Below are 27,826 nucleotides of genomic sequence, written 5' to 3'. Positions count from 1 at the left end.
TTTTTTTTTGTCCAGTAAATATGATGTAGAGATCCCAATGGACACATTCTGAGAAACTCCTTTAAAATGGTTTTGTCCCCTTTCTGTGAAGCAAGTTCTGATTGGAGGGGTATTCACAAACCATATAGGAAAGAATCGGTTTGAAAATGCAAAGACCATTCTTACCCAGATGGGCAATGAATAGGCGTTTGGGCAGTTAAAAAACAAAACAAAACAAAACAAAAAAAAAAAAGGAAGAAAAAAGGAAAAAAAAAAAAGCCCAGACAACAGTGTAGATTATGCACATTTGCAATCCTCCTGAGATGCAATTTGAAGCTGGCATGGCATAAAGGTGAAACATATTACTGTGCAACTTTGAAAAAAGCTCCGGTTTCCCCCTATGCAAATGTACCGATTAAACTGTCAGGCTATTCACAGAAACATGCATGGAATTCATCCCCAAACAGTAAGAAGGAGCACAACACGGATGGGAAAGGGAAAAACTTTTGTTGTGTAATACATGACTGAGTGCTTAGATTAGTATTTCCTTGAATCTCATCCACCCCTCCTTCTGACTTTCACGCTAAGGGTGTTCGAAGGAAGGCAGATTTTACCATGACAATGACAGTGACAACCTCTCCAAGTACAGTACCAGAGGGGAGGACAAAGGTAGAAGGAAACAGCAGGCAGTGTGCTCTTGGAAGATGCTTTAAAATATGTGGAAGTGCAGCTGTGAGATACATCAAGTACAGCTTGAAGGAAGATTTCTATACATCAAAGCTACAACACATAGATCTACATACAGGTGGAAAGATATGGCTCACAAAGGTGATTTTTTTTGTTTGTCAGAAACATAGAGAATGATCCCAGCAAATGCATGACGTAGCACAGTTACAAAGATGTTCAGAATACTGAAGACTGCAGGTCATACACAAATGGCTATGCTGTATGTTTTAAAATGTAAAGTTTTTTTTATATAGCCACTAGATGTCCCTTTCTGCAAAGCCAATGCTTGTTGCTTTGAAGCTCGTCACTGCAAGGTATCACAGAATTTGATTTTCTCTACTGCCCTTCAAAATCACAGTCTCTCAAAGCTTCCTGCACAGTGATGACTGACCGTTCTAGAAACAGTGATGAGGAAATCACTGCAGCTTCTGTAAGCCAGCAGTAGCCCAGTGCATGGCCTTCACCTGGAGCAAACTGCCAATGTTGCTGGAATCCGGGCTCTTTTTTGAAACTTACTGTGTGGTCTTTCACAGAAATAACTTAGCAGGGGGAGCTCCAAAGTCTCTGCTCTTCCCTTTATACTTAAAGAGTGAAATAGTCACCTCCTATACTTGAGAGCTAGTAGGCCTGTTGAAACGTAAATGGATTGAGTTTGGGCCTCAATTTTCTGCAGAAGCATTCAGAAAATTGTTTGGCAACCCATCTCACTGATACTTAGACAAGATTAACTAGAACTATTTTGATATTGCTGCTTTTGCTTGTCTTCCTGACAAGCTTCTCAGGCCTTGCACTGAGAAGAACTCCCACTCTGAGAGACTGAAGAAAAGCTGGAGGCATTTTATCTCCTACAGAATATGTGCACCTGTAATCCAGTTCCTGGAAGCACCACAAACTGAATTAACCTGCTGCTGCTGGAGACCAGCATAATCAGCTACTCTTTACTCTTTGTCCCAACAGTGGCTTATTTTGGTAATATCTAACCCATGCTCTCCAAATCAAGTGCTGGATAATCACAGCGTCCTGGCTGTATCAAAAGGACACATGAAGTTCTTCACGCAGTCATCAAGTTTACTCCTCTTCCTTGTGGTGGGAACAATTTACTTACACTACGTGCTCAGAAATTTGCCTAAGACATTTGCAAAAACCACCAATGTGTGGGATTTCCACTCTCTCCTCAGACAGACAGTCTACCATCTTCATAGTTATAAAGTTTTCCCTAACCCTGTGCATCCAGCACTGCAATAGAGAATGCTTTTAAATCCCCATTGGTCTTAAGGACCCATCTTTTAGACTGGCATTTTTGCTCAGTAACAATGCTAATGAAACGCTTGCCTGAGACACCTCAGATACAATACAGTTCAAATAACTTACAGAATAAATAAAATCAAGCAAATAAAGCCCTGTTATCAAAATTAAACTCTACAGATTTTCCTTAAAAAAAATGCATGTCTCAGTAAAGAATGCTTAATTTGGAATGAAAAATCTCAAGTCTTGCATAAACATGACAGTTCATTAGAAATACTGCATTTCTATCACAACATATGAAAGCCCCACAATTACCATAGGAAGGTTTCTCATTTCCATACATCAGCATCTCCTGTTCCAACCTTAGTAATCAAAAACCACGGGTGCGTTCTTCAGCTCCAATGACCTGATTTATCCCCAGTGATGAAGTTTTATGTTCAGTTGTTCTGAAATTAGTTATTCTAAAATAAAACTGCATTAACAGAGTAAAAATTCATATCTAGTGTTGCCATTGACAAAATTAGTCCTACATCAGGTTTCAACTCTCTGAGACCAAATTTAACAGAAGGACTCTTTCCTACTCAAAGAAGTGACCTGAATTTAAAATCCTGAAAACTGGTAGTGGCTGACTTCTTAGTATATCTCAATAATGCCAGAGAGACCAATTTATCCAATCCTGTACAGACTGATTCTCCTGAATATTTGGCCTCATTCTGAAAAGGGGCCTTCAAGGCACAAAGCTTGTACGGAGTTTCAGGAACACAGGAAGAGCATTTGTATCCTCAGCAGGAGATCTGACCAGGAGCAGCCCTTGCTTTCTGTTGCTTTAAAGGTTTGCTGGAGTTTTCACCCAATCATCTGCTTGAACATCTTGAAAATCAGTATCTCCTTCTATAATATCTATCCAAAACAAACACCAGATGACACTACACGAATTGCCCTAACCCTACCAGATTGTTGTTAGAATCAAAATATGTAGCAGTCTACATTTAACAGGAAGTACTGTATTTTTACCAGCACAACATCTATTAATGTGTCAGTAATAAAATCTATGGAAGAAAGAATCACTGTGTTCTGAAAGCTGTCAAACTTCTCTAAATTTCATAGTCTAATAACTACGTTTATTTGAAAGACAGAAATGCATGCACACACGAACACAACCTTATTCTCCAAACATATTGAGTAGATGGCTAATAAGAAAGAGTTTGTTTAAACTTTTTTGAGAAGACAGGCCTTTTCTGCAGACTAAGCAATGTTCAGCAAATGTCCTACGGACGATTTATTTAGCTAATTGTCCTGTCCTTTTCAGCATCTGTAGCGATGAGATATCCACTTTTCATCAAACTGAAGACTAAACCGTAGGTGTTCTGCACGGGGAATTGCTTCTATATCCAGTGGACCTAAATCTCTAATGCTGAGCACAGAAGCCTCTATTTCAGGCTAGACGCTAGGGGTGTAGGCAGTGAATCACTTCCCTGTGCTTTGCCTGGAAGTCTGCAGGAAGAGTCCATTAGCTGTAACCCCATTTACTCCAGATCTGCAGGGCAGCGATGTCTGTGCCTCAGTGTCGCTTTGCATGTAAAAAGAGAGAGCGCATCATGCACCCAGTTCTGTAGAAGGTACCTAAACTACTCTTTATCCAAGAAATGCAGAAGAACTTGTAAAGAACACTAGAGAAAGGTCAAGAACTAATTCCAGAAGTCCTTTAAGATTTTGTTCTCCAGGCTTACAAAAATCAAGCTTTCTTCTGCCCTGCTCTGGTGCCTTGCTTCCTTTATACCTCTTTATGGTGAAAATCCTACTTACAACTGCACATACACACCATCAACAGAAGAACCGCCAGAGCTGTTGTCATAGCTGCACTGACAGATATTGCACCTGGATGGCAAAGTCATGATTTGGGTGCTAATTCTTGTGCCCTGACCACTTCTAACCAATTTTCATTAGCAAAATGTGGGATCACCAAACAACTGAAAATATGAAGTGAGAAAACTATGCAAACACGCGGCCGCATGATGGCACCATTTCCTAGGAAGAGAAACCAGGCTGTGCTCATCTCCACTTCATTAGGGAACATTTTAATATTCTAAATGAAAACTGTTTCAACTGCGCTCACTTGTTCCCAGAGAGCTCATGCACGATTATGCCAAGCTCCAGCACGGCCCAACTGTTCTAATTGGCTATAAGTTTAAGGCATTTGGGCTCTTTAAAAACCTAGGTGCATGCATCTATTGCTGGTTTTCCTCCACAGTGCCAGGTGCTGTCGTTCACAAGGCACTCTGCACCAGGGGGTATGCAGCAAAAGAGCCACCAACTAGGGAAGAGGTAAGATAGGCCAACAATGCCCATGGAATTAAGCTGAAATACTCCCCATTTAAACAAAGGACAGGGGGATATTTATTGGAAACAAAGAATAAACTTTAGAAAAATACAGGCAACCATGGTGATGTATTTTGATACTCTGTGGTCTGTATTAAAAGCTTACTATATTAATTTAGAACACTTTCACCTGCTTTAAGGGCTTCTGTGTAAATCCTAATCAGGTATTTCAGATTGCAAACGTGTAGGAAAAGTGAATGGGGAGTCCCCTTTCAGTCATCTCACCATGCTGGATTCTAGAAATTTACATCCCCTCTCAGAAACATTGGGAGGAGAAAGGGCTGAGGGTGGGAGCTGAGTGTAGAGGAGGAATGAATTCGAGGGGTAATAGTCGAAGTATATTAAAATGTGTCTCCAAAAGAGACAATTGCTATTCCATGAACTCTTTCAGATTTGCGCTGTATTGTTAGGTTTTCCCCCAGGCAGAGAGACAAGGAGAAAAAGCTTATCAGTTTGAGCGTGGTTAAATACAGTAAGCCTGAAAGCCTATGGGCTTTGGTTAAAAGGAAAATATAGATTAAAACCTCTTAAGATAATTAACTGTTTAGAAGGTTTCTATTGAAGCTAAAATCTTCTGTGGGGAGTTGTAGAAGCAGTCTGTTACGAAAAGGGTGCAGTCAGAAATGGTTGGCTTTGGTGGGAAATCTACAGTCTGCTTATACCCTACGTGTTTCCAGAAAAAGACCTTTAAATGTAGGAGATTTTGTTCTGGTCACAGAAGTAGTGGTTGATGGGAGAAACAAGGAATGGATGAGAAGCTGTAAATGCCAGTCCCCAGGACTGGGAAAAAGACTCTTTTGTATCTTCCAGTGGCTGCGCCTCACTCAGTTCTGGCTAGAGGAAAGCTATCACATGAAAAAAGCTACATTTTACTTGGTTATTTTTTTCCATTTATCTTTTTTATCTGTTAGTGAAAGGGTAATTGTTAACTAGTACAACTGGGTGCTTTGGTGAATATCTCAACTTAGAAATATTGTGAGACAGATATTCATACTGTGCTAGACTGTGGCTTCTTTATTTTGAGTTTAGGGGTAAGCGTTCAGGCCTGCTTCTAATTCAGATTTAAATATCAGTGGGAAAGAGTACATGCTCATGTCAATGATGCTGAAGGGCACAGGGAAAATCTCTGTCCTCAGTGAGACCTCAGCAATCCTGGGGAGCACACATATTCCAAAAACACCTGCTTGTTTTGGTAGGATGAAAAATGTAGGACAGAATAAACTAATAGATGACAGTAATAAAAAAGAACACAGCTTTCATGGGTGACTTGACACCATCAGATGGATCTGTACCATGAAATGTACATTGGCAGTTCTGATATATTTTTTTTCTCTACAGGGAAAAGGCACGGGAATTACAGGTAAACACATGCATACAGACACTAACAGGTGATATTACCGTTGTGCTTAAGAGTTATTTCTCAGGTCCGCCTTCAGGCACATTTTACCCTCTACTCAGCCAAAAGACATCAGTGATAACATCTGGGAGTTCTGCTTTTGAATCCAGGGAGGGCTATGCCTTCTTTTGAAACACTACATGGGATCAAAGCACAAGGTATTTTTGTTAAAGTTGACACGGCTGCACATACAGGCATGAAGCTGTGGGGAAAAGTCCCTTGCTCTGTTTTTATTTCCTCTATCATACCCCTTTTCACACAAAAATTGCTACTTTGTGTGTTTTTTTTCTCTGTGTAACATCAATAAATTACACGTTATCACTCCTATCATCTAGTTATAAAGAGCCTTTCAAGATTTTTAATAGATGCACAATATTGCTACACTTACATTTTCACTGGTTAAGAACTCAAAAATAGCTGTAGTGAGATTACTCTTAATTTATACTACTTCTCTCTTGTGGGTTTTCAAGAAGAAGCATTTCACCACATGTCACAGATTGATACAGAGTATATATTGCTCATCCCAACTGGGCAGAGCTCCTTTCAGTGTTTAACACAACAAAGCCAGTACGAGTAGGGGTTCTAGGATTTGTTTATCCATTCTTATTTTTTTTTTCCATAGGCACAGTTAATTCCGCAAGGGGCTATTTGTGTTGACAGATTAACTAGAGATCTTGAATTCTCTTTATATTCCAGTTACTGAGTGGGAGATGGGCAACTCTAGATCTTGTGTTAGTTTAGCCTTGTAAATGACTTAATGGACAATGAAAACACATATAGAAAACATAAATAAAAAGACGGCACAATGGCATTCTCTTAAGAAACAATAATATTTGGTGTACTCTGGAACCCAAATGCACAGGGCCAGCAAGAACACACTGTTGTGTTCAACCATACATGCATCAGGCTGCCAGGACAAATGCCTTGATACCAAAGGAGTTTAATAGCACTCACATGGCTTACAACCAATTTTTACCTATGGAATAGATCAAACACCATGTTTCCTGTGGAAATACATGTTTTTTTTCTCCCCCTAGCATCCCTTCACACATTTTATAAATATTAATAGGCAGTATTAAGCAGCATCTTGCTTTTATTTCTCAGGTTCTCTCCCAGTACCACGTTAAGACTCCACTTCAAAACCACTTGGAACGAAAGAGCTCCCATTGTTCAGCCAAGAACAATAAAATAATTGTTTTATTCTGTTATTTTATTTGAATACTGCTCTGGCCCTACCTTGTTCTAAAGTTATTGAGTGGGATCACAGCACAAGGATTATACAGCTACTCTACCATGGCTAAACAAGAGAAAAGAGGAGAAAATGACCATGAAAAGCTGAGATGAAAAGAGCAAAAAAGCTCTACTACTAAACAAATCACAGTGATGAAATGGAACAGAAGGTGACCAAGTCTATTTTTACATTTGTAGATTTGGAGTTGCGTAGTTGCAACAAACCTGACAACTGATGTGCCAGTCAGTGCTTCCCAAAGCATGGAAGGTGTTTCCTCACAGCATACAAAGAACAAACCACCAAGAGACATAGAAGCACTGAGTTACACGGGGTTTAAACAACACACAGCAGGACAAAAGATGATGTAGATGTAACTGCTTCAGATTTCTTCAAGGAAGAGTCACCCGTGAAACACAGGAAAATCTTTTGTGTCTGACTGCTACATGAAATGTCCCTCTGTGGACCATGCTAGGGAAATACTCATTTAGTTCAGTCATCTCAACCGATTAGGACTGAGGAGATGACAGCAGCAGCACGCATGATTAAGATATGAAATAACAATGATTGGCATGATTATTTCCACCGTATTCTGCACAATTTCCTTTTGCACTATTAGCTATTAGACTGCTCACGTTCTCTGAACATGAGAAAAAACTTCATTACTTTGATGGTGACAGAGCACTGGAACAAGCTGCCCAGAGAGGTTGTGGAGTCTCCTCTGGAGATACTCAAAACCTGCCTGGACATTTTCCTGTGCAACCTACTCCAGGGAACCCGCTTTAGCAGAGGGGACTAGATGATCTCTAGATGTCCCTCCCAACTTCTATGGTTCTTTGACTCTGTGTGATTCTGTGATCTTCAGGAGGGACAGCTAGTAAAAAAAAAAAAAAAAAAAAAAAAAAAAGAGGAAGTTAGAAAGGATCTTAAAGGAAAAGACAAGCAATTTAAATCCATAAGATCAGCAGGGAGGTGGCCTTAAAAACATTTATGTTAGACTCCATATGCAAGGACAACAATGACAAAAACAGAAATAAAGAAAAACACTACAGCGGTTAAATAATGAAGTATAAGAGTTCATCAAAGCTGAAAATGTATCCTTCCAAACAAGGAAATCATGCTCAAGTGACACTAATAGAACAGAGCATAAACTGTTGCAGGCTAGATGTAAAACAAAGATTAGGCAGGACAAAGGGGAAACTTAAAGAAAAAACAGCTAGGAGCATAAAGACAAATACTGTAATAAAACATTCTTTAAACACATCAGATAAAGAAAGCTTACAGGGCAATGACTGGTACCTAAGAAGTACGTTAGATTATGTGGATTGATAGATTAAACAGGCAAGGACCAGAGTCAGTGGGTCAGCTAGACTACTGATTTATGAAAGCAATAAAGGCAATCAAAGAGGTTACAGAAATTATGCAGTGGAATTTTGCTTTAATTTTCAGAATGGAGGAGGATGGGAGAAGGTAAGCTACCTCAAGGGGGATAAGAAGAAAGCACTGCCCTGGAGGCTGTTACTGAAAAAAAATACAAAACCAAATCAAATCAAATCACAACAAAAAATGCTAACATCAAAACCTTGCAAAAAAACCACCAGACCAAACAACCAACCAGAAACTAAAACCGGCAAAGGAGTATTACTATGTCTTAATAAACAGTGATAAACACTTTAGAGTTGCATATTATTCACCGTTCACTCATTTAGTGAGTGAAATAGTTGAAAATCTCACATAATACATAAAGGGAGGATTTACAAGAAGACTTGCAACTTAATGGTAACAAAAATCCATGGGGGGTAGACTCTGAAGGCATGAACAGGTAAACTCAGATACAAACTACCAGTCGTTTACGGGACAGTTACAGTACATCTCAGTGGCTTCAGCATGATTTACAAATGGAAATACCACTGCATTATCAACCTCAAAACTTTAAGAATGGAAAATTTAGAATTTTAAAAAGTAGTATGCTTTTTGATCTTATTACTTGTACTCAGAAGTAATACATATGCTGAGGACATATCTTCAAGCTCTCCCATGAAACCATGAAAGCTAGAAGCTCACACAGCTTTTTCAAATCAAAGCTGAAGTTATTCATGTTATCACTTACAGTTCTCCAAGGGGAGACCAATAAGAAAAGCACTGAATACCACAATGACTGACAAGCTAGCATCAAGTCAGTATTACAGGGTCATCAAATATGAGAATCACCATTTAAGATAACCACACAAATTTTAAAAAGCTTCTATTTAACTTTACATGTGATTTATGCATCAGTAAAAGTTAGGTTCCAAAGTTACACAGTTGCTTCTGAAAACATACTCATCGACTTCATAACTGAAGTACCATACGTTTTCCGTCATTTCTCAAGAGAAGAAAAGCCCAAGAGACCAACCTGACAAAACTCACTTAGTGTACTTAGGATTATAGAGACCAGTTCTGATCAGTAGTGTAATATCACTAATACTTTTGTGTATTGCAACAGCTTTTTCAATAGAGGTAGGTTGAGCTCAGCTTATAGTTTTATACACCTTTACTTGTATTTATTTCTGGCTCTACACAATTCAAGCAACTTACATCTGCTTCTGCAAAAACATGAGTCATTCTTGGCTGATGTTTCTTTGATAATATTAAGAACAAAAATATAAATTTACAGGATGCAGAAACCACCTAAGACTGTTAAAAACCGAAGTATTTACTAAACAAATATTGGAATGTTTTGCAAGATAAACAAATAGCTAAGTCTCATGAGATTCATTATTTGAGTACTGTGGGTATCTTTCTGCTTAGCTGCTGCACAGAAGGCCTATAGCATTATTACATTGTCTAAAATAGATATCTAAACATACATCATTTCTTAGGTCACCAAAAACAACCTAAAAATATTCGGCATTAGTAACACATACCATACTTAGATTAGCAAAAATACAGATGAAATGACTATTAACATACTGTCTGCCTCTGAAAAGAAGGAATCAGGGTCCTCCTTCTCTGCTCAGAGTGGAAACCATTTCAAAGCTCCAGAGCAGTTATTAGGGAATCATAATCACACATTTCCAGAGGCAAAGCGGGAAGACCATAAGGGCATATAACCATTCTTTTCCTGCCACAGAACCTTAAAGAGAAACACAGGAAACCTAAAACATAAAGATGAGGCCAAACCACCTCCAGATCCATCTAGCCTCTCCATTAGCAATGGGCAAATCAAACCTGTTGATTCATGAGAAAGAAATGGATGATCAAAAAACCGAAAAGCTAGAATTTCAAGCCCTCTCTCAATGCTCTGTGGAGGTCAGGAACCTTCTGAGGTTCCCTCTCTGCCTTTCCCCATTATGCTGGAAGCTGGTAGCTATCAAGCTACCAAAACCAGAATTCAGAAAGAGAAAAGGAAAATAGACGGCTCAAAGTTCCCATCCTATGAAAGTTAAAAAATGCTGGAATCAGACCAAGTCAGCCACATCACTTGAGCATGTATGGACAAGTGGTTTTCATCTGGTCCATCATCAGAAGTGTTTATTACAAAGTGCACTCTATTTCTCAAGAACTCTCCAGCCTGTTGCTAAGACGTGACTTAAAGAAGTCCTCCCCTATCGCAATAACGTGTCAATGATTGTTTCATAGTTTTTTTAAAAAGATATCCATGCCTCACTTTTCTTTGCAACTTTCATTCCCTATCATAGTCTCAGATCTCCAAGAACTTTGTGCTCTCCAAAATTATAAAAATTTCTTCAGCAGTTTTTCCAATGACTGTCCAATCTGCTTCTCAGCCCCATGGAAACTCTCTGCTTTTCCCTTGTCTGGAACAAATTCCTATGCAGATGGACCATCCAATATCTAAGAATAACTCTTTTAACTATCAATAGAGACAAAGAGATTCAGTTGCACTGTTCCCATGAGATTTCTTTGAGTTTGGACACATCTGTTAAAATGCATACATCAGAGTCTGAATGAAGTTTTTGTCTGATTGTATCTCTTAGCATTTGTGAAAGTTTCTGCCAAAATGATCTTATCTCCTGACACTTGCAAAACATATATAGTGATAGATGCTTTCTAAAGGGCTCCTGAAATAAGTGGCCTGTACAGAACAAATCAGTTTAAACAGAGAGCCAAGTCCTGATGGACTGATTTTCCTCTCAGGAAAATCTTTAAAAGCTTTACCTGGGGGAGTTCAGCCTTCAAAACTAGGACAGTATCAAGTTTTTGCCTGCTCTGCCCATGAACTAGTGTGGAAAGCTGCAAACAGCACCACTCTCATATATGCGGCTTCTTTGTAACTTATCCAGAAACCTTGCCTCTCTCCTTACTTGATTTTGTAGTTTTTTGCACGAACACCTTTCTTCTGAGCAAGCAGCTACATCTGTTTGTGACAGCTGAGTAGCTAGAGGTATTTGGAGCTTTATCAGCTCAGTCTATGATTTGATTCCAGATTAATTCAAAGTGGTGATTTCTATCTGCCAAGTCCTACATGGAAACTGTTACCTCAGGAAGCACCTCTTCCTCTAACCTCCTTCTACAACTGCATTGCCTGACCGTGCATTTCCAAAGATTGAAAAAGTTGGGAATGGACACAATGTCTCCTGAGTTCTGAATTTTGCTTCAAGGGTTCAGCCGCACTGGAAATACATTATAATCAAATCCAAAGTCCTAAAATGGTCAGAAACAATCCTGTTTCATTGTGAAGAAGTAGCACAAGAGGCAGCATGTAGAATATACTGCCTTAAGCCCTATACTGCATTGTGTATCACATACAACTTTTACATATTTTCTTTTTTCACACTAAGAACTCATTTCAGTAAGACTGGCATTCAGACTATTGCTTAGGCTTTCTTCACCTCTGCCCTTACGGCTGAGGAGCAGATGGCTATCACAGAGTTCTTATTTTCTATGCTTGGAAAAAGTATTTTGGTCTGAATCATTCCAAAAGCACCCTGATTTTTCAAAGTAGATAGGCTTATGAATATTTTTCATAATAAATGTGGTGTTGTTTTCTGCCAAGCACTAGTGATTGTGCATGCAAAATGGTCAGTGAAGATTTCAAGCTGATTTGAATAGGTGGTCCATAAAATCCAAGACTTTTTTCCAGATACATAAATGAGGAATTATGGAGCCATCTGGACATCAGTACACTTTTCCAAGAATGGAAATACCCTGCATACTGACTTTTTCTGGATGTTTCTGATATTTTGCATGAAACAATTCCTGTCAGACATCCTGTCTAATCCCAGTTTCTAAATAGAATATTTACCATCCTCTAGAAAACATCCCACCAGAATGAAAAGTGTCAGTTTGAGAATGAAATATAATCTGCTCAGTCACAAGGGTAGAGGCTGGATAGCGGACTGGGCACAAGGGATAAGAAACGGTGCTGTATTGTCAAGAAGGCAGAGAGGACAGGAAATGCTGCTGGCCCAAAGAAGGAAGACATCATTGCAGGCCCAAAAGCTGAGGGGAACAAAGAAATGTGGCAACATAATTCTGAGAGGAGGGAAAGTGAAGGGCAAAAGGAGGGGTTCCAGTGTTAGAGGAAAGAATCAGTCCAAGGCAAAGAGTAAGGGAAAGGAGTTTGTAATGACAGGGAGCCTACCTTAAAAAACTGGGAACTACAAATACCAATCGCTTGGGTCAATTAATGTGTTCCAGCAGAAGGGACTGAAACAACATTTAAAAAATACCACATACCATGGTAAACAGCTGTAGTAAATATGCAGGCATAAATTCATCCTGCCTCATTTTATCTTCATGTCAGAAACTGGCATTGGTATTTTGCAAGAACATGCCAAACATTAATTATAGGCATACCGCCCCAAACAAATACAGCCTGATGAAGGTTATAACCCATCAAAAATAGTGAGAGCTTTTCCAATGGTTTCAAAGCACAAGGAATCAACTAACAGATCAACACCACAAGAGGTTTTTAGCATTTCTTGAATTTTTGTAGACTCTAACTGTATTTTGGGAACTAGGTTTCAACAGCTCCCGAGATAGAACAATATTAATGCTGAAAATATTATTAAACTTTTTTGAAAAACTGACTTCAATGTGAAAGGAACATCTAGTCTAGGTTTGAAGTTTGTCATTCATATTGGCACTGTGAATTTAGCAGGAATGGAAGGTGATTTGTGGCCATTAAAATCTTGGGGGTCTAAAGGACTGCTTGTCCATAGAACAGATAGAGTATGAAGAGTTGCATGTTCCACCTCCTCCTTGGCTGCTTTCCGCCAACATTCCTCACCCCTGAACTTGGCCACCTCAGAAAGCAAAAGCAGGAGTTCATTCTCTGAGTTCCCTACAATTCCTGCTGGCCTCTGTCCTAAGGTTGCTTTCATGGGTTTCTATTTGTACTGTCAGAAACCATCAGTGTGAGGTTTCAAATCCCATTTACTAATGAACTCTTTCATCTTTGTGAATGGGATAAAGAGATTCTTTGTTTGAAAATAAGGATTATTTTTTCTTGTTGTTCTGCTCATTTTTGCATCTTTTCACAAGATTTTTGTTTTCAGAAAACATTACAAGACAAAACTGTACCCCAGCTTTAACAAAGAGTTTGGCATCTCCAATTTGAAGAGAATTCTTATATATATCAAACTGCATACAGCCTGCTGCTCAACTGCTTCACACTTCTTTCTTCTCCTCAGATCACCAGGTGAGATTTAGGAAATTCTCCCCAATGTTTTTATCAGTTCTACTCAAATCAAGATCTCTAGAAGAAGCTCAGAATGAATACAGTCAGAAGCCAGCAGGAATGAATTGCAGCTAAAGTGATTTTGATAGTGATGATCGCTATAACCCAGCTTCTTCCAAGCTTGGCCGTGAGGCAAGATTTTTAAATTAAAAAAAGAAAAGAATATACATACTTTTTAATCTGATTTTTTATTGTCATGCCCTGATTTTTTTTATAGGCCTTTGGAAAGTCTGATTGGCTTCTGAGCTCTTGAAACCTGGCATCATCATCTTTCCTTCTCCTTTTTTCCCCCTTGTAAGTTTTTGGTGTCCTAAAACCACCACAAAAGAGGTAAACTGTGTCAAATATGGACCATTGTGAAATGATGCTGTTTTGAAGACCTGACAGGATAAGTGCTGACATTATAAAATCCAGTTTTAATCATTCCTTTTCTCTGGGGGGGGGCTGGGGGAGGAGAGGGAAGAGGGCTGGAAGTAGGGAAGAGGAGGAAGGAGGAACAAAATGAACATTTGAAAAAAAAAAGCCAATTAAGCCATGTTGAGTAATCTGAAAGTGAATGCACTGAAAACATGGGCCTTAAACTGGTACAACAACACAGGTCTACAAAGATCTTCCAGACTCTCACATATTGAATCTGATTCCATCCACAGAAACACTCCTCCCTGTAAAAGTGGAAATCCTTTAGGAGGCAGCGTGTTAGAGCCAGACACTTGTTTTCTGCAACCGCAATACAATATAGGCTGAAAATTCCGGTCAGTAGATGTGCTTGGGTAAAGAGAAGTATGTGACTGTATGGAGAGGATTAACTACAGTTCTAGTTAGAAGGAAACATGCTCAAAGGGTCTTTCCTTTTTACTTTGTAAGAAGTAGGAGCAGCCAGCAACTTGATCCATCAACATGCTCTCAGTTTCCTCTGTCTGACTGCATTATCATGACCTTATCACAAAACACTCTTCTTCAGAGGTAATTCCCACAGAAGGGAAAAAGTAAACCCTGAGGAAGTCCTGCTTGTGCCATTATGGAAAGAACAACTGGCTGGAAAACCTGGTCTACAGTAAGGAATGTGCTTTCAAGAACCCCAGTGCAACACAGCAGTGCGTTGGTGTACTCACAATCAGATGACCCTGTGTGTGCGTGTAGGTTTGTTGGTGAATGTGGTGAGTGGATGAGGGCCGGGCTCAGAGACGGAACAGCTTCAAGGTTCAGGCAGGGAAGGCCTGGCTTGGCGCTGCATGCACCCGTCTGAGTAATCTCATTCTCCTCAGACGCCTTCTGGTTTTCAGCTGTCTTGGGTTTCTTCCTGAAAATAAACAAAGAGACCTTTGAAGGGACTGACTGCATATTTGGGAAAAGGCATTTTTAGAATCTGTTAAAGATAACTTTCTTTTTCCCCCTCTCACCCCCCTCCCTCCTCTCTTTTCCCTTACAGGGAGGGAGGCAGAGAAGACTCTCCTCCATGCTTCTTGTTTGGAAACAAGCTGCTCCTTGTTTTGACTCTGATGCAATGGCCCTGAGACTGTATTACAGCAAAGAGGCCAAGCACGAAGCTCCACATTCTGCCCCTACTGATGACATATAAAGCGAAACTCGTCCCAGTGGTTTAGACAGTCGGTGCTCCGTTTGACAAACATTAACCAAGGCTGTAGCATTCTGAATAGAGTTATACAGAAATGTAATAGATTTGTCTGAAAAGCAAATAAATATGCAAGTTTTCAGTTCAACATGCATCAGAGAAAAGACTTGTTTTGTAGAGAAAAGTACCGAAGTAATTTTGAGATGCAGAGGTCATCTCAGTAAAGCGTTAAGTTTTGGAGCCTGAACTAACGTACTACAAGCACAATGCATGCAAGCCCTCAATGCCTCCTTCCTTGCAGCATTTTGTAAACACAGGGAATTAGAAGTATTAAGCAGGTAGTGATTGCCGCATCCACTTCACAGGTGGGGAAACTGAGGCACAAAGAAGGGATGTGACAGGCTTTGATTCACACAGCGGGTCCTCTGCATGGCCAGACAAGGGCTCCTTCCCCATACACGCTCAGCTCGCCATATCCCACCTAGGACAGCTTGCTGTTGACACACCAAAACCCGTGGGTTTTGAGACCCCGGGCGCTTACATAAAGGCGTTATATAAGGGCGGCAGGCCTGGCCGAGGGCAGGGCCGGGGCCCGCCGCCATTTCACTGCGGCCGCCGTCGGGGGGCAGCAGCCGCCGCCGCCGTGCCCGGCGGTGTCACTTCGGCCGGAGCGCGGGGAAGAAAGGAAAGGAGCAGAAAACAAAAGTTAAACGGACCTAAAAGAAATAAACAAACCACGTCCCCCGCCTGTAACAACCCACAGGCCGAGCAAAACCGAAAGGTGAAGGAAAACTGGGGAGTTAAAAAAGGGGAAAAACTGAAGCTCTGCAGGAGTTAAGGGCAATGTGCACGCAGTAGCAGGATCCCTAAGCTGCCCGAACAACCCCAAGTGCTCCCTCTTGTCCAGAAAGTCTGCTTTTAGGTCTTGCAGGGGAGTTTTTAGGGAAAACACAGCTGACTGAGGAAGCCTCAATGTGTTCTGGAGTAATGGGGCTAAAAATCCTCACAGCAGACGTACCACAGACAGCGGGCACAGCCTGCTACACTCTCCACATACATAATCAATATGCTCAAAACAAGATGGGCCAACATCAAATCAGATTTAAATGGTAACAAATAGGAGATGACAAAGTGGACCTTACTTAAAATTGCAAAGGTATAGCTAAGGGTTGAACCGGATTACTTTATCTTGAACAGAAGGAAAATGAAAGCATTTAAAAGCATATTTTTCGTGAAGAGTAAACATAGCATTTTTTGTCACTCCAAGCTCTGGCATCCCTCCGTCTGTTTCCCATCCTGTCACCAAGATCCACCTCTTGCTACATAGCTGAGGATGCATGAGATGCACAGCTTGCACGTGAACATGTATATTTCAAAGCGTACAGACTGCCTGTGTTTTGTTCCTAGCAGTTTGTGTAGCTCCTTGGCATACTAACTCTGGTAACTTCCACTGCACACCCTCACACGTATCATGTCCTGACCCCATGACTTTCCCACGTGCACCCAGCACATGCTGGATACTGCAGTGTGTATAAATCAGTGTTTTTTTACAGCATTGCTACCCAAGAGGCTTTCAGATAGCATGGCTTTTGTCCAGGCAGCAAAGGATATACAGAAAGTTAAGACTCTGGGTGCATGTGGAAGCTGAGCTCCCGTATTTAAGGTCTGTTTTCAGTCCAGGGTTAGCTCAAATTGTACACTTGGAGTACGGCCTCTGGCTCCAGCTCGATCCTCACACAAAGCTGTCTCCCTTGAGAAGGACAGTGCTGTTATTTGTAGGGTAGGGGCTCAGCCTGAGCAAGCACTGCTTGTAGGCTGCTAGCACAGCCAGAGCGTGTTGTCAGACCTAGCACTGACCAAGGCTTACCTTTAATCCATTCTGATCCTGCATCGGTCTCCCAGAACTCGTTTGTACTTGAAATAAAAATGACACCAGTGAGGCTATGCACAGCACATCCTGCTTCTTTGTTTCCAAACCTACACATTTTTCAGGCTGGCGCTATGTATTCTAGATGCTCTTGCACCGTCACCTTTCCACATTAGAACCCTGTAGTGTGGTGACTTGTGCTCAACAAGATGGGAGGAGAAGCAGTGGTGCTGACTGACAATAAAGGCAATACCTTTCCACAGCAGCTCTCCATTTCTCTTAGGCTGCTTAGACATGCCCTGTGGCTCAGTACTACCTGAAGGGAATGAAGGCTTCCACATGAGGAAGTATCAGCAAGGGAAACAGCCTATGAAGAAACCCAAATGTGGTTCTTCTGCAGTCTGCAATGTCAGATTGCAGTTGTTAGCAAGAGAAAATAGGCAAAACCAGAAAAATGCTCCAATTGCTGTGAGTATATTGTTATCCTTTTGTTCTACCTTATCTCACGTACAAAAAGCTCCTATTGCTATGATCTTCACCTATATGTTCTAATTAAGTATTCATACATTCATTTACACAGTCTATATTGCTATCTTATTGCTGTATTCTTTACCGGGAGAGTTGTTAAGCACCAGATCCGGCTGACAAGACAGGTTGTGGCATCTCCATCCTTGGAGATTTTCAAAACTTAATTGAACCAGGCCCTGAGTAACCTGATCCAACTTGGAAGTCAGCCCTGCTCTGAGCAGGGAATTGGGCTAGGGACCTCCAGAGGACCCTTCCAACCTAATTTCTTCTCTGATTGCACAGTTCTTCTATGAACACTTCCATCAGTGAGCTCTCTAATAAATCTCTCTGTTCCAGAGGTAAAATGGGACACTAACTGTGGAAGAGTATGACTTGTCTTAGCTATGTAAAATAAATAAATAAATAAAAGCACAGGGGTAGGCATGGGAACGAAGCGTGTAATAAATATTAAATGTGGAGCCTTCCCAAAGTACAACTGCTTATCTTTGGACTTCACTGACTCAGCCTTGTGTGATTATTTCTGTTGTGAAAGTCAGCCTACCTTGTTACTTGAGTTCATGTGAGTACGTCCTCTTTAGACTAATCCTGGAAACAAGAGTTTTGCTATTTACTTGTTGCTTAGGGCAATGAAAGCTGAAAATATTTGCAGAAGACTTGGGAATTTGCCTTTGGAGCACGGCAATCTGGTCTAACCTCCAGTTATCTCTGTGCTCCTTCTCTACACTTAGGTGCACCACAAGCCCTTCCAAGTACTGCACTCCTCCTTAAAACCATCAGAAGGCTATATATCATCTTTGCTTCTTGTGAAGGACAGCAGAAGGCCAACATGGCAAAGAAAGGAAGGGCGCATCAGTATATGAAGCAGATGGAAAGACTCCCAGAAGTTGAGGACAGAAATGACATGACCCTTCCAAGCTAATCTGAATCTTAAGAGTCACTACAGATTTCTTATCTACTACTGATTTATAAGATGTTTCTTCAGTCCAGTCCTAAACATCCTACCTGCTCATCTCTTTAAATTATGTCCTATGTCCAGATACTTTTCTTTTGTTGGTATTCATTTTCAGCATTCCTTTGTTTTTACTGTGTTACTTCTCATTATGTTTATTTACACCATCTGCAATACATTTTCTTTCTTAACTGCATGATCATTAATACTCAGTATCAGCCTAACTGCAACCACTGACATCCCTGAACTAAACTGTGTGCATTAGTGCTTTCTAGCTCTTGTGTAAAACAGGAATCCCTGCCAGCTTTTAATTTCTGTTTCCCCAAACTTCTGTGTCACTGTCTTCATTGTAGTGAGGTATTCCCTCCTTTCCATCTACCTCAGTGCTACAGTATCACACACTAAGGTCTCAGATAGTGGACAAATCACATTTACTGCAGTGATGGCACTGGCTGCAAAGTAGGATAGGACCCTTTCTGTTTAATTTCAAGGCAGAACGTAATGTTTTGGATATCCTAAGCTATCTAGAAACATTGCCACCACTGAGCTTTGGAACACCTTTAAAACCCCTGCTAACCTTACCTCTTCTTGCTACCACTCATGCATGTAACCTTCTTGCCCCTAGCCCTCCACTTGCTCTGCACATGATTTCTTTGCATGCATTGCCCTTGCAACCATTGCTTGAGCTTAGGATGAATTCCCCTGTGATAGGTTAGCATGTTCTCACATCTGAACCCCTAAATCTGGTCTCTGTCAAAAACAGGCAACCTATGTTGTAGAGCTGCAAGTGCTTTTCACAGGGTGGCTACAGCTAATGCTTGAACCTACCCTTACAGAGAGGGCAGCTCTCTGTCCTGCTGAAACACCAGGCTAGCAAAGAACAAATTAGCTCAGGTCTTGGATCCTGTGTAGCTGTGCAGAACACACAGTAGTATCCTGGCTCTCAGGGGAAGCTATGATAATGTGACTGTATGAGAATAATGCTACATAATGAACAATAATGAGGCAGTTTTCAGCCTCTGAATACAGGGAAGGCTGGGTCACCAACCAGACCTTTGTTCATCGCATACTAAACAGTATGGAGGGAATATGCCACAGGGTTGCTGATGTTACGAATGCTGCTGCTGGTTGAATTTGCCCATCCATGTCCCTGGCATTATTTCTCTTCTTAGCGGATATGGCATCACCTTCAAGTAACTGCCCTCAGGTCAGAGATGCCTTTAGTGCCCAAGCCAGATGCTTAACTCACTGGTGTCTCTAATCTTCACACAGACTATCTATAATTTTAAAACCCTGGCTTTTCATATCCTAAAAATATGAAGGTGTGAAAACAGTTCACGTTTGGTTTGAAGCAGTATTTTTCCCTGAGTGTTGTGCTGCACGTTCTTCCTCTGTCTGTACGCGCCTAACACAGCTCCTGATATCAGTGCTTATCACTGCCAGTGTTGTGTCTCTTCCAGACATGACACTGACAATACATATTTAGAAACTGACAGAGTGAAGGAGAGAGAGATGAGTACAATCACTGAATATATATATATATATAAAAAAAAAGAAAAAAAAAAGAAAAAAGGCCCAACAGAAGTGCCATATCTGCCCAGAGCCCTCACCTCAAAATTCAGGGAGACTGAAGACAAGAACCACAAGTGAAGCTTCCCCAGACAAGCTTGCTTTAAACCACCTGAGCCATCCCAGTTTTCCTGCCAGAAGTGTTGCTTCAGCAGTAAGAAGTCCTGCACAGACTGACTGCCTGAATATTCACACGGCTTCTCTCATGATTTTGCAGCCACATTGATCTTCATGCTGTTATAGCTACATGACTGGCAGTTTGTTTAAAATCTCTGATTGCAAGTTTGTGTCATACAGTGGAAAACACAAACTCCTGAAAACATCGCCATAAAATGTAATATGAAAGGGAAATCCCAGCAGAACACTGCAAAGCAAGAATGGGAGGCATGGAGAGCTGACAAGAGAGGCCCAGTGTTCTCATGCAATAAAAGCCTGGAAAATTTAATCAATGCAGAAAAGTGAAATAAACTCCAAAATCCCTTACAGGAGACTGATTAACATAATTAAGTTAAACTCAAGATTAAGTTAAACTTAGATTGAAATTTGCTGAATCTGTTTCAGACCTGAAGCGGGGCTGATATGCCCCCCAGCTTGTCCATTTCTCCACCTAAACCACAAATCTCAAAAAAGTTACTCCTTGCCTACAAAACTTGCCTCACTTACAACCTCAGAGCATCTGGGCTATAGCAACACTGCCACAGTACTGGCACGCACTGAGAACTGATCGTAACAAATCATAGCTATGAGACCTACAGGGAAAACTGACAATGCAGATAACATGAAGTTGATAGTTTCAGAGCATAATAAAACCACAACACAAAGTCAAAATTGTTTAGAATCTCAGGCAACTCTACCTGTATAATCCAGCCAAATTTACCAAATTGCAATGGCCTAAAGAAACTCCAGCCCAAATTAGAGATGACTTGAGGCCTGGAAAGAATAGCTTAAACCTTTAAGGAGTTGTAGTAAATTCAGTCCACATTGCACGAAACACCAGCAAGAGAAAAGGTGTCTCATTAAAAAGTAATAAGAATAAAAAGAGGATAAACACTTTGAAGACAAACATTGATGAACTGACTAGAACAGCACAAACTAGATCAGTAAGCAAGTAGAACCTGCCAAACTAAGAGACACAAGCACATCAGCCATTGCCGAACTATGCTCTGAGGCTATGACTTAAATATTTAACAGTTTTTTATTGACATATTTTTTGCCCACATATTTCCTTGTAAATTTCAAAAGCAAAACACTCATCAGTAATGCTCACAGGTGCTGCCGTTTGTTTTTGTTTTATTTTTTAAATATGTCCTTTTTTTTTTTTTTTTGCTGAAACAAGCAGTCTTTTATAAGAGATAAAATATACTTACAGTGGTTTCCAAATGGTATCACTCTTCAGGTAAATTACTCCAAGCCTTGGACCTAGTGCACACGTTCATTGGGGCAGGGAACAGAGAGAGGCTGTGTCTGCAACGCAAAGAACCGAAAGGAAAGGTCAGGGGGGAAATAATAATTATTTATTGAGAGCAAGAAAACTCGCTGCAATGATAACTGGCGTTCTCCACTGTCAGTAAAGCTGGCTGGAGCCTGGTTCAGTCTCTCCAGCCCTAGCTGTAAACGACAACGGAATCGGCTCCCAGCTTCCACAGGCTGCCCATGCGACCTATTCCGGTGAAGTTGGGACAGGGAGGGCTAGCCAGCAAAATGCTATCAGTAGGATTCATTGCTGAGAAGTTGCTCACTCTGATGGCATGAGCACAGAAAAGCAATGGAGAGCTAGCACAAACTTGGCACTAAAATGCACCTCATCAGAACAAGGCCGGTCCTGTTCAGAGCAGCAACGAACACTTCCTCAAAACTAAAAGGTAGGAAAAGGAAGAAAATAAACTCCTTCACTTCTTTTGCTGTCTTTGCATCACAACAGTGATGGCTCATATCAAAGCAAAAACCCCACTCATCTCCCATCAGGTCCATTGCAGTGAGAGCAGTGAAATATCTGATTGTCAGCCTTCCAGTGAAGGTTCAGCTCAGGAGCAGCTTTATGGATGAAATGTTCTGAGCTAAAGAGGGAGTTGGACTCAATGGACTAATACAGAAGTGAATCCAAAGAGAAACCTCAGCTCCAATATTTATTAGAGGGTGATTTTACCACCCAGACCTAAGTTTTTGGGGGTATTTACATTTTTGGGGGGGATCTGAATCCTTTGCTAGACTAACAGAACTCCTCATTTGCTAACTTATAATCTTTGGGTGGCTCATTGTGGACGTTGGAAGTATTTCTGAAGTTAACATCCAGAGACAGAATGAAATCCTGCTTACTTCACTTATGCAAGGAACTCCTGGGACATCACTATATTCAGTCCTACCCACAGTGAAGCCAATGGTGCTATTTCCATGAATAAATAATTTTGCCTACTCCGATCAGACAAGAAAAGCAAATATTTGCTTTATCAAAGAAATCAGGAAGGTGAACAAAAAATGATAAGAGATGTAATTGTTATTTCACAGGTAGTTAATGTCACTGTGCAAGCTGGAATTTATGCCCATAAATGCAACACAATAAAAAAAAAACCCCACTGTTAGTGCAGCAGGAACACTGGAATGAGTGCCAGCAGACACAATGAAGGATTTTAGATGATACTATAATAATGTGCTTCACAAAATATACATTCAGTTTTATGTTCAATTTACACATTTTGTAATGATGATATTTAATGGGAACTGAGATATATGCTACATACCCATTTCAACAGGCTACACAAAACCTGGCAACTACACTTCACAGGGACTCAAAAAACATTTTCATTGATTCCAGTTTTCTTGGACTCTCCCCTTTTGAAGCCTGCTTTGAATTGCAGATTTAGAAAATTTAAACAGAAAAAAAAAAAATCCTCAGCTCAGCCTGGACCTCTGACTTTCACCGGAGCTTGGAGTGGAACCATATGCCAGCATCAGGTTAGCTCAAAAGAACTTCACAAAACAGTGACACCTTTGACCAGCACAAAGAGTTGAATTTCAAAGGTGCAATAATGCCCAGCGATTCTGCAGATTGAAGCCCTTGCTAACACTCAGCATGGCTTACTTTCAGACTCTCCTTTCCACTTCCATATGTGCTCCACCTATTCTGTTAACGCTGACCTTACTTCTTGTATCCACTTTGCACACATCAGTCTGTCTTTTATCTGACTATTCCTCCTCTTTTTAAGGCATATATCCTGCACGGCTTGAAGACTGCCCACTACTTCAGTCGACATGCATTTTTAACTTGCGCTAGAAGTAAAAAAATCACAGGATCAGGTCTTCAGTCTTTACTTCGGCAGAACTCCTGCTCACTTCACTCCTAATTTCACACAAGAGAAGCCTAAGGAACTGAATGTACTAATCCTGCATATTTTGTCACATCTCTCTTTGTGTGTCATTTATTTTTCTTCCAGTCGCTGGGATTCCAGTCCAAGTGGCTCTCTGTTGTAGTGCTGCCTAGCACTCAATCTGGCTTGACATCAAGGGTCGGAGAGACAAGTTGTTAGAGATGGGCTGTTCAAAGCCTTCTATAAAATCTGCACACCAAACCCCCTGTGGAAATAAGCACTTAGAATATCTCCATTTTTCTCCATCATTTTTTCTATGGCTTGGGAAGATGCATCTCTTTTCCTCCAATGTGATGAACATAAAGCACTGAGATCATCCACAGTTGTTAGGTACATTTTAAGCACATAAAATCAGCAATGCTGATGGATTCGTAAGACATGTGAAGATTAACAGACAAGGAAACACTTCAACATGTTCTAAAAGCCTTAACCTAGCTACAGAAAAATGAGAGGAAAAAGATTTTTGACCATGAGAAGAGTGGGTAAAAAGAGAGACAAACAGGACAGCAGAAGAATGGGATGTGTGACACTGGGTTAAGTCACTTTTCCCGTATCTAACCGGGCTCCTCTATTCAGAACAGGAAAACATTAACTTCTCTGCTCCACGAGGTACTGTGTTCTTAATTAAGATCATAGAGGATAATTTTTCTGGATGAATACATTCCAGAAGTGCAGATTGTTATTTCTTTAATATTTTCACAAATAATACTAACTTTAGCATTTTATATATCTTCACATTCATTCCACCTTGCTCTTCCCAAGTTTTAACTAATTTAGAGGGTGTAAGTAACAGTAATTGTATTACTGTTTTTATTAAGGAATATCTATTTTACAATGGCCTTGATGTAATACAGGTTGTAATTTAAGATGTACACTTTAGGTCAATTTCCATAGTGGCTTCAGTGGAGATGCAGTGGGCACAATGTCGGCAGAAAATATGGTACTTTACATAGTAATGCTGATGATTAATGGGCTCCCAAAACATAACTCCATATTCTGATGCACTGACCCTCCTCCTCCCTCCTCCTCAAACTTGTGTCTTGACTCTTTCATCTCATTTGCTACCTTTCCGTAGTTGTTCATTAATCAGCACCATTGATCTGATGCGTTCTGTCATATTCTATTACTTAAAACACACATAAGCAAGTATTGGCCTGACTCTGATCTCTAGGCAACACACCACCACAATATTTCCTTTACAGCTGACTGAAATACTATCAACATCAATTTCCTGCTGGTGCTCAGTCCTGAAAACTGCTTTTTCCAGGTTTGTTCCTTGTAGGACATTTCTGTCTCTGCCCCTAAATCCACTCTTTCCTCTCAGAGATATCACCAAACTCTCATTATTCCATATTAGTTAGGAGCACCCACATGTCTGACCTGTGCAAGACAATCAGTGGAACAGCTCTTTCTCTTTGTGCATGGGCTTGAGACCTGGTACCACAGTCTTCTGTTACTTTCTCTTAGTGACTCCTGATCAAGAAGGCTCAATTTTTTAGTTAATTGCTATTTATTTTATCCCTGTAATACTTTCTTCTCTGATATCTTCAGGGAAAGCCAGCTCCTTTCTGCTTTCTGTGTGATCCTGAGTAATGAAAAAATTAAAAGATGAGCTTCTTGTGAGCTTATTTCTCATTATTATTTGCTGCACTGGCACAGCACAGTCTGTCACGAGGCAAAGGAAAATAAGAACTTGCTAGTGCCACAGAAGTAAGCACGTTTGATCTTAATCCACATATTGTACAGGTCTCTTGAGTAAGGTGGGGTCAATTCTAAATGACGCTTTCACAATCATGGATATATTTTCAGACTAAGCTGCCTAGGCTAAATGCAATTCTTTCATGGCCAATTTTTCTCTCCAGGAGTAGCATTTTAGGTGATATTTTTAAAGCAGCAACAAGAAGGAAAAGATGTGAACATCAGTGTTAGCCGTCAACATGTGTGACTCAGAAGTCAACTTGTTGCATGAAGCGGGTGATTCCAGATGCATTTTACTGTTTCTTTTCCAAAAGAAGGCACATCCTCTGACTAGGGCAGACCGCAGCATTTATGTTAGGCGAACAAGGTAGGATGTCAGCTACCTGTAGATATCCAACTTCCATGTCTTCAACAGAGATCAAGATGCATGACTTTTCACAAAACACCTTCCCAGTTAGAGGCCAGAATGCGTGCCACAGAAAGCAGAAACATTTACCAGCACAGGTTACACTATCAGAAGACCATAGCATGATTGTTTCTCAGCAGTCACACCTTCATCTTTGAGAGGAAACTGTTCATTGCTGTACCCTGCTGGAAGCACTGTATGTCCACTATCTATAATGGGGCCTGAAATCCAGAAATTAAATTGTTAATGGATTAGACATTCGCAGAAAATCTGTTTAAAGAGGCTGAACTGCTGTAGCCTAGTAAAGGCCAATTTCCCAGAAGGGCATATTTTCAAAAGCACTAGAGAAAAAACCTCTCCCTGAAGTCCCAGGGGTTCTTACTGAACTCTGGAATAGCAATGTAGTTTGTAGCAATGTCTACGTCATGTTCCCAGTGTTTGTCTCACACACTCTCTATGACTTTTCTGTATCTGTTTCTTTTTCCCTTCTCTCACTCCCTTTTATCTGAAAGTATAAAATTCCACTTCTCTTAACAGGCAACTCTTTTCTTCAGTTTGAATTTGGCACTTGGAAAAGGCATTTTCTGGGTATCACTTTCATCTGCTGATTCTTGCTGAGATCTCTTGCTATTTTGCAAGTGGAATTGTTAATGCAAAAGCTAACTACTCTTGAGAGCTGAGGTCCAAAAGGACAAACAGCTCTTCTACTAACCTTCCCCTCTGCTCCCTGCACTGAATGGCTGTCCTCTCCTGCCCTCGGCTGTCATACAAGGCCTCTCTCTACAATGTTCTCTCCCATTTAACAAATAAATTGAGATGCTCCCTATTTTTTCACTAGTAAAGATCTCAGTGCGTTTGATGTGTCAGGTGTATAAACCCAACTCTTGCAGAGAAGTGGGTTAGATGGTACCCATGCAGAGCCAAACTTCAGAGATCAGAGTCAATGGTTGCTTCTTCTGCCTCACCAGAAAGAACCAAGAGAGGAAAGGTGGCACAGCTAAACTCTTCTTTGGTGCTACTTAGTAAAGTAGTGTTAGGTATCTGTTGGGACTTTGCATACCTGATTTGAAATGGTAAAGAAAACTGGTAACTGGAAGAGGCAATGTTTAGTCAGTAGCTGGGAGACTTAATCAGAGCAGAAGCAGATCACTGTAAGGCCAGTGTAACACCAAGGCGGACATCCACATGAACACAAAAAGCTACAGTGCCAGACTGAACCATGACAGTGTGTCAGACCATAAGCTGTCTTCTCACAAGTGGTAAAGAGAAGAAATGCGGCTGTACATATAGTTAGGTGTATGTATATATGGCAACCATATATATGTGGATGTCTGCATAGTTACATACATGGTTATTATTTTTAAATTATTCTGGCAAAATATTGTTGTGTATAATAACAGAATTCTCTATATCCCTACAACAGAGCCATCACAATTGCATCTTGAATTGCAAATGTATGCAATGTATTGCAAAATAAAATTGCATACTTTTTAAAACAATTCACTAAAGTGGGGCATGACTGAGGCAGATATGTAAGGCCATGAATTTACTGGTGCTGGTTTTAAGTACAGAGTAAACATTCTCTGCTCAGTGAAACTGCACATACACAAACCTTCCAGGGAACAGACTAATTTCCTTGTATGGTGCTAGTGTTGTTGAGTTTTAAGCGCTCATTTTCTAGATACCTATTATTAATCGTAGCAGTTTGAGCCACTCAATGACATTTGAAAAGTCATGGCAATCAGGTGAAGTCCCTGGTGACTTAAAAAAAAAGCAACATCACACCCGTTTTTAAGAAGGGTAAAACTGATGACCCCAGTAACTACTGACCTATTAGTCTCACCTCTGTGCCAGGAAAGATCATGGAGCAGATCCTCCTGTAAGCCATGCTAAGGCACATGGAAGACAGGAAGGTGATACAGGAGAACCAGCATGGCTTCACCAAGGGCACATCCTGCTTGACCGAACTAGTGGCCTTTTATGATGGTTTCACTGCATCAACGGTAAACTGAAGAGCCACTGATGTCATCTATCTGACTTCAGTAAGGCCTTTGACACAGTACCCCGCAACATCCTTCCCTCCTAATTGGGAAGATATGGATTTGATGGTTGGACTGTTCAATGGACAAAGAACTGCCTGCAGGATTGAGTCCAGAGAGTGGTGGTCAGTGTCTCAGTGTCTGGATGGAGATCAGTGATGAGTGGTGTCCCACAGGGGTCAGTGCTGGGATTGATA

The 27,826-nt window shown here is 40.7% G+C and overlaps 1 protein-coding gene and 1 long non-coding RNA gene across 21 annotated transcripts in view; one reads left to right on the top strand and one right to left on the bottom strand.

Annotated features, from left to right (window-relative positions):
- ZBTB20 (zinc finger and BTB domain containing 20) overlaps nt 1-27,826 on the bottom strand; it is a 470,842-nt gene that overhangs the window by 35,645 nt on the left and 407,371 nt on the right. For 17 of the 20 annotated variants that reach the window (XM_021398422.1, XM_021398438.1, XM_021398396.1 and 14 more), the window contains 2 exons: nt 21,489-21,585; nt 14,748-14,935 (listed from right to left, as the gene is read on the bottom strand). The gene's annotated coding sequence lies outside the window, so the exon portion shown is untranslated. Of the gene's footprint in view, nt 1-14,747; nt 14,936-17,075; nt 17,123-21,487; nt 21,586-27,826 lie in introns of those variants that run through there. The other 3 variants (XM_021398415.1, XM_021398406.1, XR_002439293.1) reach the window with 2 other exon arrangements.
- LOC110399594 lies at nt 34-7,816 on the top strand. Its single transcript, XR_002439308.1, has 3 exons — nt 34-4,275; nt 5,668-5,689; nt 6,830-7,816. It is a non-coding gene; the product is annotated as an uncharacterized LOC110399594 (long non-coding RNA).

Source organism: Numida meleagris, chromosome 1, assembly GCF_002078875.1.
Source record: "Numida meleagris isolate 19003 breed g44 Domestic line chromosome 1, NumMel1.0, whole genome shotgun sequence".
In the NCBI taxonomy this organism is placed as follows: domain Eukaryota; kingdom Metazoa; phylum Chordata; class Aves; order Galliformes; family Numididae; genus Numida; species Numida meleagris.
This window is presented reverse-complemented; position numbering and strand designations above follow the sequence as displayed.